The sequence below is a fragment of the Gossypium hirsutum genome, chromosome A04, assembly GCF_007990345.1.
Source record: "Gossypium hirsutum isolate 1008001.06 chromosome A04, Gossypium_hirsutum_v2.1, whole genome shotgun sequence".
NCBI classification, from domain to species: domain Eukaryota; kingdom Viridiplantae; phylum Streptophyta; class Magnoliopsida; order Malvales; family Malvaceae; genus Gossypium; species Gossypium hirsutum.
In genome coordinates, this window is record NC_053427.1 from 70,544,644 (window position 1) to 70,560,928 (window position 16,285).

Below are 16,285 nucleotides of genomic sequence, written 5' to 3' on the forward strand. Positions count from 1 at the left end.
TCTCAAAAGCCAGATTCATCATCAAGACTGAAGATCTCTCCTCAATTTCCCCTTCAGGAGTTTTGGGTTTTCTTTATTATTCTAAGATTTTTTCTTATTTAGTTATGAACTAAAACCCCTAAATACCTAAGAGGAATGAAACCTAAGATGAATCTTGTTATTATTTTTTGAATTGTATGATAAATATTTAACTTGTTCTTAATTCTTGTTTTGATATCCCAGGATACCGATTCAAGATAAGCTCTTATTCAGAGGAGGAATAGACCCTGTCTAAGAGTACATTTGTCATAATTAAGCGGAGTTGATTGCGCGCCTAGACATAGGGTGACAAGATTTTGCCGGATTAGGGTGAAACCTAATAAAGGGGATCCATAGATCGAGTTAATGCAACCCTAGGGTGTTAATTAGAGAAAAGTCTCAATTATTCAATCTAGGGATTAGACATTATTAGTCTTGAATAGGGATAATAACATAACTTAGGGATCTCCACAGAACAAGTTAAATGAATAAATCATCCGATTCAGAGCCAGAATAACAAGTACAGTCTAGGTGGATTTTTCCTTAGGTCTTGTCTTAATTCAATCGTTTTCTGAAAGTAATCCCCAATTCCATTCTCTGTGAGTTATTAGTTTAGATAATTAGTTAGTCAAAACAAAACCTCTTTATTCCTAGGCTAAATAATAAAAAGACAGTCATTACTAGTACTTTTAGTTCCTTTGGGTTCGACAATCCGGTCTTGCTAAAACTATACTACTGTTCGATAGGTACACTTGCCTACATCACAATAATAGTTAGTTTCAGGAATGATTAATTATAAATATTTAAAACCTATCACGAAATAACGCGATCAAGTTTTTTGCGCCGTTGTCGGGGAACTAAAATATTAGGAACGCTCAATTTTTATTACTTTAGCCATTTATTTCTCTTGCAATTTAATTTAATTTTTTTTAATTTTTATTAATTTACTTTTTCTTTCTCTTGGCAGGTTTTTATAGTTTATGACTAGAAGAAACCCGTCAGGACTACTACTTTTTAACGAAGAAATCGATCGCACAGTTCGCAGAAACCAAAGAGAAATAAGGTGAAGCTTAAGATACATAGAGAACGAGCAACAGGACGATACTTAACCCCTAACTGAAGAGATGGCTTAAAACCAAGACAATCAGCTACCTCCTGTAATTGGCGCTAATCAAAATCCTGCTCCACGCACTATGTATGATTATGCTAAACCTTCTTTAACAGGAACTGAATCGAGCATAGTTGACCTGCTGTAGCTGCAAATACTTTTGAACTAAAACCTAACACTATTCAAATGATACAGCAATTTGTTCAGTTTGATGGTTTGCAAGATGAAGATCCCAACGCTCACTTAGCAAACTTCTTGGAACTATGCGATACATTTAAAATTAATGGTGTTTCTAATGATGCCATTCGTCTTCGGTTATTCCCTTTTTCATTGAGGAACAAAGCTAAACAGTGGTTGAACTCATTACCACGAGGGTCAATCACTACTTGGGAATAAATGACCGAAAATTTTCTATTAAAATATTTCTCGTTGGCTAAAACGGCCAAATTACGTAATGATATCTTTTCGTTTGTCCAGATGGATTTAGAAACTCTTTACGATGCATGGGAGAGATACAAGGACTTATTGATAAGGTGCCCTCACCATGTGTTATCGCTTTGGCTTCAAGTTCAAACGTTCCATAATGGCCTGAATCTTTCGACTTGCAAATGGTTGACGCAGCTGCTAAAGAAACCATCAATAATAAAACACCTGAAGATGCCTATGAGTTTATAGAGGAGATGTCATTGAATAACTATCAGTGGCAAGTCATGAGGATAGAACCAATGAAAACAGCCAGTATTTATAACGTTGATCCAGTCACCATGCTCTCTAATCAGGTAGAACTCTTGAATAAGAAAATTGATGGTTTTCTTAGTTCTTCACAGGTTCACCCAGTAATGCAGTGCGAAGCAAGTGGAGGTGGATCAAGCAATTCGGACTACCAACCTTATGGCCACAACATGGATAACAAGCAGTTAAATTACATGGGTAATAATTCTTGATCTTAGAACAATCCATATAGTAACACTTACGATGCAAGTTGGAGGAACCACCCAAATTTCTCATGGGGAGGCCAAGGAAATCAGAGACCACCTCCAGGCTACCAACAACCACCCTACCAACAGGAAAAGAAGTTGACCCTTGAAGAGATGTTCTCAAAGTTTATATCGGTGTCAGAAACCTATATTCAGAACACCGAAACGACACTTAAAAATCAACAAGCGTCAATCCAAGGGCTCAAAACTCAGATAGGCCAGCTTTCTAAACTAATCTCCGAACGACCACAAGGTAGCTTGCCAAGTAGTACTGAACCCAACCCAAGAGAATAGCTCAATGTTATTAATATTCAAGATGACGAATGAGTCGTTGAGCCTGAACCAGAATCGAGGCAAGAAAATATGGTAAGCAAAGGTCAAGGTGAGGTAGGTCATAATAAAAACAAATCAGTGAATGTTGAATATAAACCTCGTGTGCCATACCCCAACGCGACAAGGAAAGACCGCTGAGATGAACAATATGGTAAATTCCTTAAACTCTTAAAAAAATTACATATTAACTTACCGTTTATTGAAGCCTTATCGCAGATGCCAAACGCAATGAAATTTTTAAAGGAGCTTTTAGCAAATAAGCGGAAGTTGGACGAGGCGTCGCATATGGAGCTAAATGCAGTGTGCTCAGCTATTCTGCAAAATCAGCTACCGAACAAATTAAAAGATCCAGGGAGTTTTACAATTCCTTACTTAATTGGTGTTTAGATGTTAATAATGCATTAGCTGATTTAGGGGCTAGTATTAACGGTATGCCCTACAAAATGTTCAAACAATTAGGTCTTGGGAAACCCAAACAGACTAGGATGAGCATTCAATTAGCAGATAAAACTATAAGATTTCCTAGGTGTATTATTGAAGATGTGCTAGTTAAAATCAATAAATTTATATTTCCCATGGACTTTATTGTTCTGGACATAGAAGAGGATAGTAACACTCCTTTAATTCTAGGAAGGCCTTTTTTAATAACTGCTAAAATGACCATTGATGTTGGCATAGGTGAACTCACACTCCGTGTGGGAGACGAAACAATCACCCTTCAAGCTCTCAATTCTGGCAACACATCGAAAATTGAAGGTGACCGTTTAACCCATTCTACTAAAACTGACAATATGGTACAAACTACTTTGCAGAAAATGAGTTTGAAGGAAGCACATAAGTCATTCTCAAGCATTAGTAGAGGACCTATTCATGAAGAACGAAGGCTGCAAATAAAAGAGCTAGATGAATGGCGAACATATAAACCGAGAACACACGATAAACCAAAACTACGCTAGAATGAGCTCGATACCTCTCCAAATCAACTTAAGGTTGGAGATAAAGTCTTACTAGATGCCGCAGATCCTCACATTATCACTGCCAGACCGAATGAAGAAATCCCTCTTACAGTACTTAGTATTTTTCCATTTGGTACAGTCAAGGTAAGTCATCTTAAGTTTGACACTTTTAAGGTAAACAACACCCGTTTAAAACCTTATTTTGATGAGATTGATAGTAGGAATGAGGAGTATAAACTCCTCGAACCACCATGACCATTCAATAGAGAGGTAAGTCGAGCTTAGACTATAAATAAGCGCTTCTCCGGAGGCAACCCGAGCACTAACTATATTGACTTCTTTAAAATTTAGTGTTTACCTCCTAACCTACTAATGGAGCTCTTGAATACAGGTTTACCACATTGACACGGCCAAGAACACGGGCGTGCTTAGGGCCGTGTAAAAATAGGGCAATGATTTTTCCAAACACGGGCCACGATAAAATGCCACGGTCGTGAGACATAGCCGTGGTCGAACCTGCTAAAACAACACGGGCGTGCGACACGCCCGTGTGGAAGAACCGTGGGTGAACCTGTTAAAAAGCACGGGCGTGCGACACGCCCGTGTCTAGCAACCGTGGTCGAACCTGTTAGATTGACACGGGTATGGGAGAAGCAAACAACGCCAGACACAGCCGTGCGACATAACAGTGTGCACCCACACGCCCAAGGAACACGGGCGTGTACTAAATGTCAGACGCGTCCAAATTCAAAATTCGCGAATCACACGGGCTGAAATTGGGGAACACGGGCGTGTTACCTGGCCGTGTGCCCCAAAATCTATAAATATGCTGCACTATTCATTGTCTTCTTCACCCAAAAACCCTAACCCTAGCCGCTACAAGTCCACACGCCCTCCTTGCCACGCCCGTGCGCCGCCTCCAACTCCATTTTTTACGCCCATTCTCCTCTTTCTAGCGTTTGTTCGCTCTTTTCTCGTTTATTCTTACTGATTTCTAGGGCTATTTATCATAATAATATGAAATTTTTCATGTTCCTTATTTTTATCATACAAATGTTATATCTAGAATAGTTATTATCTTTCTGATGTTAAAATTCTTACTCATTACGTGATTTCTCTACTCCATTTGACTAGTTTACGTAAATATTCATGATTTGTCATGCCTTTTGTGTTGACATTTTTCTTCATCCATACAATATTCTTTGCAATTTTTTTTAGTTATTCATGCTACTATTATGTAATGCCACAAAAGTATGGATTAGTTTAATTAAAATTGTTAAGTGTTGATAGTTGTGGCTGAAATTATGATTTTTATTTAAAATTTATCTTCATTTTACTTTGAGCACTCATCAAGACGACTTGATGATTCTATTTGCAGGTACCATGCCATCTTCACGTGGTAAAAGGCCGCTGTCCCTGCTTCAAAGAAAAGGAAGGGAGCGTCATCTTCCTCGGGTCCTACCGCGAAAGTTCGTCACCCTTTCCTGAGGTTCCCCATCGGGCCCCAAGAAGAACTATTCCAAATATTCTGGGCCCAACCATTAATTGGGGGTCACTGCATCGACTGAGCTGCGGTAGAACAAGTTCAGTTGGCTGAAGCGATTCGGGCCCTCCTAACCACTGACCATTGGGAGTTTTTTTTGGGATCATTGAGCCTAGGTATCTCGAGCTTACGATGGAATTATGCTTCATATTTCATCTTCAGACCGTGATGACGAACTACGATGATCCCGGCATGGTCCAATTTCGCCTATGCGGATTAGTCAGCCAGCTCAGCATCCCAGAATTTAGTACGGTGTTGGATTTATATACGGAGGAATTCAAGGAGGAGAATGAATTACATGCTCTCAACCACCACATCCATCGTTCTCCTTCACGGTGCTGGGACGTACTAGTACCAGGTGGGGCCACCTACAATCCTAGCCGCTCCAAGGCATCGGCTCTCCCTGCATCTCTGATGTACCTACACGCCATTTTGGCTCACACGATTATAGGAAGGCGAGAGAGCACCAGCGTCGTCAACACTCACGATGCCGACTTTTTATGGTGTATGTCGCACGGGCACGTCATCGACCTTGCCTATTTTATCGCCCTCGCGATTCAGCACCAGACGAAGCGGCATAAGAAGGGGGTCATCTATATTGGCCCCTATGTTACTCGGTTGGCTCGACACTTCGGGCTCCTCAGCACCGCCACCCAAGAATCATCCTTAACCCTCATTGGCCAGATGTCTCCACAAGTCATCTCGAGCATGCTTAGCATGAGGATGATCGAAAAGCACCGAGGAACCTACCCTCCTCAATATCGTCTGACCCAATATACCGAGGAGGAGGCCTACGAGGACATTCCTGATAATGTCCCTCCACAGCACGAGGACCCACCGACTTAGCCACCACCACCCTCTCGTCCAGTTCATGCGGCGGCTTCATATGCTAACATCTCTGAGCACCTCACTCAATTCAAGCAGCAGTGTTTTCAACGATTTGACAACATTGATGCTACTTTACAGTAGATTTGTCAGCACCTCCACATCTCATCGCCAGTCCCACCTCGCAAACCATCCAGCGATGAAGATGTTTAAAAACATTTATTTATTATTTTATGTTTTTAATTTTTATTAAGATTTTAGTATGTTATTTTATTATCAATTTCGGTTATTTCATTAAGAGTAATTATTCTTACTAATATCCCCTAAAAAGTTCTTGATTTTGTCACAGTTATATAGAGCCCCTAAGCTCATCATCGCATAGGAACTAAAAACTCCACCGGGAAAGGTTCTCCACGACTGCCATGTCCTGATCGACCACGACCGTAGCTACCACTAGATATAATATTCTTTTGGTGCAGGACTTATGGACTAATGAACCTCTACCACTGCCGGAGTATCCTCCTCCACTCTTGCACCGATTACTCTCTAAAACTCTAGTTCGAGGAATTCATCATACAAGAAGTTTCACTTCCCTCCCTATCTTCTTTCTATATTCTTATATCTATTTCTATACATTGAGGGCAATGTACATCTTAAGTGTGGGGGGGTATTTACTTCATTTCCCTATCAGAAAAATCCCTGAATGACTGCCTTGTTCTCTTGAAAAGCTTTCATATCATATTTAGGATAAATTTTAATTGATTTATGATTTTGATTAATATATATTGAATTAAAACATAGGCATTTATGCATTGATTGTTTAAACTTTAAGACATTAGAGAATCAAGCATGATAAGTTGATTTTTAAGAATTTAAAATCTTAGGTTGTTTCCCTAAAGTTTAGGTATTACTTTGAGGTGGAATTCACAAGTTTAAACATCAAAAAGCCATAATTTTTGTGAGATTTTTGAGCCTTTTGAGCATCTATTAATTCTTTCATGCTCACTTTTATTATTGCCTTGAGTGCGTCAGTATTGAACTGTTATTCTAGAACTTGCTTGATTATGCATGTCTTGACCACACCATTTGATTTGATATGTCAAAATAATTAAGGCACTTAGGATTAACCCACTTATGCCATGAAAAGCTTACCTCTACAATTAACCCCTAGTAAACCCCCTTGAGCCTAACAAGCCATTTCTTGTATTACCCTTAATATTAACCCTTAACCCATTTTTTGTTGAAATCCCCTCAATTATTTTTTATCCTTATTTTTGTCGAGATTTGAGTTGAATAAATTGCTTAGCTATGTCTTGTTCTTAATAGTTAGTCTATGTTATTTAACTTGTTCTTAATTAAAAAAAATGTGTATACATCTTAATAGTAGTAATCTTCTAAGCTAAAGAAGTTAAATTCCATATTCTGAGAAAAAGCTCTGCTGTATGCAATTGATGACTAGCTATTTTTCTAGTTAGGCAAATTTTTCAAGTCAATCTCGATTCTAACCTTTTCTTTCAGCTTGTAACCACACCCCCTAACCAAGCCTCATTACAACCCTCTAAAGACTTTTTGATTGATGTATCATCTCAAATTATAGTGGTGGAGATTTGATTTTCATGCAAACCTATGGTAATGACTTTTCATTATTGACTATTGAGTGCTTCATTTATTGTCCTTCAACACCTCAAGTGATTTCAGTGAATCTTTAGTGAGGATGTAAAACTCTGTGACATTTTGAATACAAGTTAATTACCTAGACGAGGGAAGACACCTATGTTTCCGGAATAAAATGCTCAACTTGGAATGATTGAAACTGTGATGTTCTTTTAGTTGAATTCTCAATGTATGATTACCTATGGATTATTTTGAGATATTATCAATAGAAATTATAAATTGAGAAGAATTTATTTTGATTATGAGTTGAGAATTTTGCTTGAGGACAAGCAAATGGTTAAGTGTGGGGGTATTTGATAAACAGTAATTTATACAAAATTTACCCCATGCTTAATGCATTTTATGGATGATTTTCCCTTAGAATTGGTGAATTCGATGCTCCTAATGCTTTAATTTCACGTTTTATACTTAGGAGAGCATAAGAGAGCGAAAGGAACGAGAAACGGGCTAAAAACGGAGAAAATGGACCAAAGTACGAAATCAACATGGCCTGGACTTCCTCGCACGAGCAGACCACACAGCCATGTCAATTTGGAAAATTCAAAGCACGATTCACACGGGCGTGTCACATGGGCGTGTCCCTGCCGAGCCCAAGTTGAGTCCAATTCGGAAAAGGCTAATTTTGAGGGCTCTTAGGCATTCCAAAGCCTATAAATACACCCCAGAGGGGGAAGAAACAGGACACACAGAGAGGGAGTAGGAAATTACTCCAAGGAAGCTGATTGATCCATCTCAGAAGCCGGATTCATCATCAAAACTGAAGATCTCTCTTCAATTTTCCCTTCAGGAGTTTTGGGTTTTCTTTATGTTTTGTGTTCTTTATTATTCTGATATGTTTTGTTATTTAGTTATGAACTAAAACCCATAAATACCTAAGGGGAATGAAACCTAAGACGAATTTTGTTATTATTTTCTGAATTGTATGATAAATATTTAACTTGTTCTTAATTCTTGTTTTGATATTCCAGGATACCGATTCAAGATAAGCTCTTATCCAGAGGAGGAATAGACCCTGTCTAAGAGTACATTTGTCATAATTAAGCGGAGTTGATTGTGCTCCTAGACATAGGGTGACAAGATTTTGCCAGATTAAGGTGAAACCTAATAAGGGGATCCATAGATCGAGTTAATGCAACCCTAGGGTGTTAATTAGAGAAAAGTCTCAATTATTCAATCTAGGGATTAGATGTTATTAGTCTTGAATAGGGATGATAACATAACTTAGGGATCTCTACGGAACAAGTTAAATGAATAAATCGTCCGATTCGGAGCCAGAATAACAAGTACAGTCTAGGTGGATTTTTCCTTAGGTCTTGTCTTAATTCAATCGTTTTCCAAAAGTAATCCCCCAATTCCATTATCTGTGAGTTCTTAGTTTAGATAATTAGTTAGTCAAAACAAAACCTCTTTATTCTTAGGCTAGATAATAAAAAGATAGTCATTACTAGTACTTTTAGTTCCTTTGGGTTGACAATCCAGCCTTGCTAAAACTATACTACTGTTCGATAGGTAAACTTGCGTACATCGCGATAATAGTTAGTTTCAAGAACGATTAATTATAAATATTTAAAACCTAACACGAAATAACGCGATCACATGTATGCATAGTACGTCGAACCTGGCTTAGTCTATCAAGTATGTTGAAATTTATGTTTGTGTGAAGGCCACATTTTTATATCTGTAATGTAACACCCCTCACAAGTATTTGACCCCAAAACAGGGTTATGAGGCATTACCGGACTTACATCACAAACGCTCATACAATTCTGAGTGATAAATTTACATCCAAATTGAAACCATTTGTATTCAATCATAAAGTTTCTAATACGAGCCTACGAGGGTCATACATGCTTTGGAAATGGTTCGGGAATAAACTGAGAACTTAGAAAATTTTTACGAAACTTAGAAAATTTTAGGTATAAACAGGGGTCACACACCTATGTGGTTTGGGACACGCCCGTGTGGGTAGACCGTGTGGTCACACACGCCAATGTCCTTAACCCGTGTAACCCTCTATTTTGCAAAGCATGAACAAATTGAAGTCATATGGCTAAGTCACATACCCGTGTGCTGGGCCGTGTGGTTAATTTAATTTTCATAAATAGGTACAGACTTCACACGGCCAAGACACACGCCCGTGTCTCTACCCGTGTACTCAATTATGAGCATTCTATTTCTCAAAATTAAGGTGTAGGGGACACACGACCAAAACACATGCCCATGGGACAGGCCGTGTGTCTCACATAGCCTAGATACATGCTCGTTTGTCTATCCATGTGGACAAAATAAAGGCTATTTACCAAGCCATTTGCCATCCTCATTTACACATACACATACACATGGCATAAACCATGGTATACTTAGGCAACCAAAACATCCACAATCATGGCCAATAATACCATCATCTGTCATACTCATAACATTTGATTATGCTAATCAAACATACCAATTTCACATTAAAAAAACACCACTAAGACTACTTTCAACTTGCATTATCTTATCAAGATACTCTAGCATACAAATGAACCAGACTCATCCATTTCATAATAAGTCATTAAGCCACATTCAACATAAACCACATCACCAAGGGCATTAGCACACACATGCATATATATATAAGTTTACAATCAATTAAACCAAAATGAGCCAATTTACATGGCTAAATACCAAATCAAGCCTTTGACTATTACAAGCCAATACATTTGACCAAAATCATGATGACCCATATAACAAAATGACCAAATCCCTATACATGCCATATACTTAAAATGTTTAAGATCATCGATACCCAAAATGATAGTTTGATAATGATGCGATCTCCAACGATCTCCAATTCGAGCTAGCTTGGTGACACTATAAAACATGGAAGTAAAATAAAGTAAGTTATATAGCTTAGTAAGCTCGTATGAAAGAAATAAGCAAATCTTACCATACATTTAACATTCAAGTAATAAATATAAAACGATTTAGTTTACCATAATCTCATAACCATAGTTCACTCCATCACAAACTTACCTTGAGTTCATCATTTCGTGAATTTAATAATCATAAGTTTTATGCGCATACCTGTATTAACTCGTAATGGTTTCATACTTATTCTTATATTTGATATACCCAATGAACTACTCGAAATAATAATATTGGATACTCGAGAAACCTTGCACACAAGGTGTCATATATGTAGCTATTGCTATCTTTATCTTATAACACATATGCACGCTCTAGAGCCATCAACGGGCCTACTCACACAAGCTGCCAGTCAAGACGTAGCTACACAGTGCTGTTTACACAAGCTGTCAAGTAACCGCAACATATGCCGGTATAATTAGCCACTAGTAGGACGTACAGGACCAGCACCCGAATCACATAACATAATACCCTAATGATATCTCACTTGTATCCTAACCTATTCCTTAGGTTCAATTGGGATTTCTCGCTTGCTTTGTAACGCCCCAAAAATGTAAGGTCTATAATTTTGCATGCTTTGACACAAATTTCTTTGTTTGCTTTATTAGCTATGTGATTTGGGTATGTTTGGGGGTGTTTAGGAAGCCTAGGTTCGAGTCTGGGCCCTGGCAAAATTTTTAGTTTTGATCTTAAGTGAGACTGACTATTAGTAATTAGGACTAATGTTTAAGTGTGTGGGAATTTATATCACAAAAAGCCTTGTGGCTTAGTGGGAAGTAGCGTGTGGGGTATCTGAGAGGGCATGGGTTCGAATTCCATGGTAAGCAAGGAGCATTTATTTTTCTACCAGGGGACGGCAAGAGTTGGTGTTGGATTTGAACTCTGGTGATGGAGAGTTTGAATGGGTCATAGAGGTTGTTATGGAGGATATCAATGAGGGATAAGGGGAGAAAATCTTGGAGATTTTCAAGAATTTTGAAATTGGGTTGAGTTGTAGCCAAATTGGGATGTTGTGCGTGCAAATTCGGCCAAAGGGTTTTGGGAGTGCATTTTCGGCAAGTGGTTTGTGAGGAGTGCCAAATTTCCTCTCTTTTATTTTGGGTTTTGTTTTTTTTTTTGAAAATTTTGGTACCATTCTCCCTTGTTCCGATTTCCCTGGTAGTCTTTCGTGCTTTTCGGGATTTAAGCCAAAATCCCTTGTCGCAACTTCCTTATTTTATTCTTTTGTGCGCCGAATCATATTTCTCTTTTCTTTCTTCCCTTCTAAATCTTTGGCCGAATATAGCCTATCTCTAATACCCATCTTTCTTTTCTTCTCTTCACATTTTTTTTTGGCTAAACCCTGTTGGCAAATTTAACACCCTCTTTGCCGAAACTTATTCCCTTTCCTTCAAACAATTCTCTATTTTTTTCGTTCATCATTTTACTACCTGTGTTACTCAATTTGTGTGGTTGACCGAATTCTGGGCTCCTCTACTTTTGGTAAGTATATCGTGTAGGGATTGGCAACCCTGTTTCTTCTACTATCTTCTTAAAGCCAAATATCCTTTCTCTTAAATCACTGTATTTGTCGATTGGTGACCTCTTTTTCCCATGATGCACATTCGTGGATTCCAGGTATCACTGAGAAACGAAGGGAGGAGGACGTTCTCAAACCATCAAAACCCTATCTTTCAATACTTGAGTAAGGCCAATTGCTCTTAATCTCTCAAAGGGTTATCTTTATGATTTTAGGCTACTTTTTAATTAGTACTACCTATTAATCTATCGTGAGTGCCTAAATATAGGTGCTCACCCTAACTAATTCAGGCGCAGTTGGCCACCCTCTTTTCGATCAGGGCTTTAGATTCGTAGGAGATTCACTCATTTTTGCAAACCCAGATGTGTATCCGTACACCATTCCGTTACTTTCCAAAAGCCAAAAGGTGTGTATTCACACCATTACGCTAATGTGAATCGGTAAAAGCCGAAAAGCTAAAATGCCAAAGTTTTGGCATTTGTGGGCTCGCGAACAAGTGATCACTCGTGAGATGAACCGAGCCCACAAGTCATGTGCGACAGATAGTAGAGGCCGCCACGAGCGTTCTCGTGGGTTTGTGCCATTATAGGCCCCGTTGGGCCGAGATGGGCCACATGGGCTCGTGGAGCCCATACGAATGAAACTTTCAGTAAGTGGTAGATAATAGAGTAGGCTATGGTAATGTCATAGTCACTGCTGGATTTGGGTTAAACATGCCATACGAGAGTGTGGGCCCACTTGGGCCAAGTAATGGACCATGGGCACATTTACACTGGTTTGGCTAGATGGGCTAACTGAGTTATTCGAGACGACTGTAAGCCTTTTGAAGGGTCATTAACTGTATCAAGACCTCGAAATTAGGTAAATGACCAAAATACCCTTGTGGGGTAAGATTACTATTTTACCCCTAATGGATGGAAATGACCATTCTCCCCTAGAGGTAGGCTGATTGATGAGTGTATGATAACTATATGACTGCATCTTAGTATGAGACCTTGCATTTACACATTATTTATGACATGACATTTTACATTGGGGTTGGGATTCTAATTTGGAAGAAGTACTGTGCTAGTGGCTTTGCGACATTTTTACTGTTTTGGTGGCTTTGCCACATATTCTGATATTAGTGGCTATGCCACGTGTACTATTATTAACAGCTTCGTTGCGATATCGGAGTGTTTGCTGGGTTGGTTGATTTATTCCCCAGATGGTGTATTGGTTGGTACGGGTGGTGTGTTGGTTGGATTGGGATGGGTTGCATACCTGCACTGTACTAATACTAAATTGGGGTTAGGCCCACACTGTCAATGTATAGGGCTAAGGCCCAAACTGTACTGTTACTGAATAGGGCCCTGGCTCAGACCGTTATTATATGCACTGTGTACTGTTTGACTGATAGGGGATTACACACTAATTTTTCGTAAACTCACCATTCCTTTTCACTGTGTAGCTAATCCCCTGCCTTAGACGATTTGGAGCCGTGAGGGACTCAGAGGTGGCCACACGATTGCAGATGTTTTGATTATGACTTATATTTATTCTAAAACTTTATATTTTGGTTTTAATTATGTAATAAGGCCATTTGAGGGATTTTTAACTTTTATTGGGCTTTTGATTTCTTAATTTAAACTGCTTGAGTAGGAACATCGAGTTTTCTAAACAATAACGGTTTCAAAGAAAAACATGCATTTCTAATATTAAGGTTTTCAACAAGAGAAGCTTTCGCGTTTTTAAATGGATTATAAAATCAATGATAACAAACATTTTGATAAGTTTTCAATTGTAGTTACGGAATTTACCAAGTTTTCCAAAGTAATTAAAAATTAAATGGGTTTTAACTTTTGAACAATTTTTCACCGAACAAGTACAAGTTTTGGATGGCACTTTGATGTGACACATCAAATTCGGTCGTAACATCTAGGTCGGGTTTGGGGTGTTACATTTAGTGGTATCAGAGCCAGGTTTGCAGAACTCAGTTGTGGAATGGATTTTTAAAATTTTGAATCTTAAACGTTGTGATGGGAAATGTTGCACACCGAGTCTCCGGAACTAAATCTATAAATTTTCTGACACTGTTTTTTATTATAGACTGAAAAGTGTTACTAAGGGACTACTATAGATAGTAGGACAACACTGAAACTCTTTAGTTAAGGTAAACTGAGACTGTAGGGATAGAAAACTGTGATAAGACTTTGTTCTGCAGAAACAAACCCTAATTGCTCTTGTTCATAATGCATTGATTAATAATTACTGAAATTATAAACTGATTCATAAGATTTTAAAATAGATAATTCACTGTCGAAATGGGCACAATGGGTACTAGTGGAATGGGTACACGAGGCCGTGGTAGAGGCCGAGGAAGTGTTAGAGTTGGGTCTACGACATGGGTCACATGCCGGCTAGGGAGGCACCAACCTCACCAGTAACTGAGACAGGGTCTCATGACCGAACACTTGGGGATGATGCTTTATCTCAAGCAATGTAGCGTGTTCTTGAAAGAGTTGCTGGAGCAAGTACTGGATATGTAGGCTGAGGGTCAATTTCTAAGCGACTCTGTTCTAGTGGAGCAAAAATTTTTTGGGGTGTTTTTGGTGTAGACCCTAAGGTGGTGGAGTATTGGTTAGAGGCTACCGAGTGGATAATGGATGATCTTGATTGTACTGTAGAGCAAAAATTAAAAGAAGTAGTGTCTTTACTGCGAGATGAGGCCTACCTGTGGTGTCTCACTGTGAGAGAGGGTACGCAAGCTGACCGTTTAACATGGGATTTCCTTAAAGTAGGCTTTTCAGGGAAGTATGTGGGCACAAGTTATGTGGATGCCCGAAGGAAGTATTTCTTGAACTTGACCCAGGGGAATAAGACCGTGGCAGAGTATGAGGTAGAGTTTCTGCGGCTGAGTTGGTATGTTTGCGGGATAGTCGCGACTGAGTATGAACATTGTGTACAGTTCGAGGATAGTTTTTGGGATGAGTTATGTGTGCCGATAGCTCCAAAGAGGGAGCGAGACTTTGCTGCCCTTGTTGAGAAAGCAAAAATTGCTGAGGATGTGAAGCGCTCTGAGCGCCAGAACCGCGAGAAAGACAGGAGCAGAAACAAGAGAGATTTTGGACCTTCGAGTTCTTCTGGAAGGCCTATAAAGAGAGCTAGATTTGATAGTCCAGTCCGAGCGGTTCCTGTAGTTGCTGCAAGATCGCAACCTTGCATTGATTGTGGAAGAGCTCATCAAGGTAAATGTTGGAAACGAACTGGGGCGTGTTTCTGGTGTGGATCCATGGATCATCAGGTTAAAAACTGTACTCAAAGGCCTGTTCAGATGCAAGCGACAGGTCAGGGCCATGTTCAGCCAGGAAGAGGTGGTTATTAGACACCAAGAGGCTTTGGGCAGGCTAGAGGTGGAAATGGTTGAGGACGAGGTCGTGGAGTATCGGGCAGAGGTGAGATAGCTAGCCTTGGTCTATGCTGCTTGTCATCGAGAGGATAGTGACACCCCTAACGTCATAACTGGTATGTTCTTGATTTATAATGTACAATACACTACTTTAATTGATATTGGGTCTACACACTCGTATATTGAATGCACTGTGTCTGGGATGTTGGGTATCCAGTTTGTAAATTTTGTTAGTGAGATTACTGTGTTAAGTCCACTTGGACAGTCCATTGGGGCGAATAAGTTGTTCAGAGACGTGCCCCTGCAAGTCCAAGGGGTTGTCTTTTCGATGAATTTGATGGAACTACCGATTGGGGAATTCAATATTATGTTGGGTATGGATTGGCTAGTAAAGCACCGTGCAAAATTGGATTGCGGTACAAAGCGTATGGTGTTGAAGTCTACGGAGGATGAGGAGGTGATTGTGATAGGGGAGCAAAGAGATTATCTGTCTAACGTGATTTCTACGTTAAGGGCTGAGAAGCTGGTTCGCAAGGGTTGCAAGACATTCCTAGCTTATGTTAGTATTTCTGATTCTAAAGGTCCTTCTGTGGGAGATTTCAGAACTGTTAACGAGTTTTCGGATGTATTTCCTGAAGAACTTCCTGGGTTGCCTCCAAACTGTGAGGTCGAATTCGGCATTGAGCACTTAGTTGGAACAGCTCCGGTGTCCATTGCCCTTATAGGATGGCACCGAAGGAGTTGGTGGAGTTAAAGGCTCAAATTCAAGAGCTACTGGATCAAGGATTCATTCGACCGAGTGTGTCCCCGTGGGGAGCACCAGTGTTGTTTTTGAAGAAGAAGGATGGATCCATGTGCACGTGCATCGATGATTGTCAATTGAACAAACTGACTATCAAGAACAAGTACCCTTTACCAAGGATAGATGATCTGTTTGACTAGCTGCGAGGAGCCACGGTCTTCTCCAAGATAGATCTTCGATCTGGGTATCATCAGTTGAAGGTTAAGGAGGCTGATGTGTATAAGACTGCATTTAG

General features: G+C 39.5%; 1 non-coding gene across 1 annotated transcript; it reads right to left on the bottom strand.

The window, feature by feature from the left end:
* Positions 1–1,570: 1,570 nt before the first annotated feature.
* On the bottom strand, positions 1,571–1,677 carry LOC121228563 (small nucleolar RNA R71). Its single transcript, XR_005926139.1, has one exon. It is a non-coding gene; the product is annotated as a small nucleolar RNA R71 (small nucleolar RNA).
* Between the last annotated feature and the right edge of the window lie 14,608 nt (positions 1,678–16,285).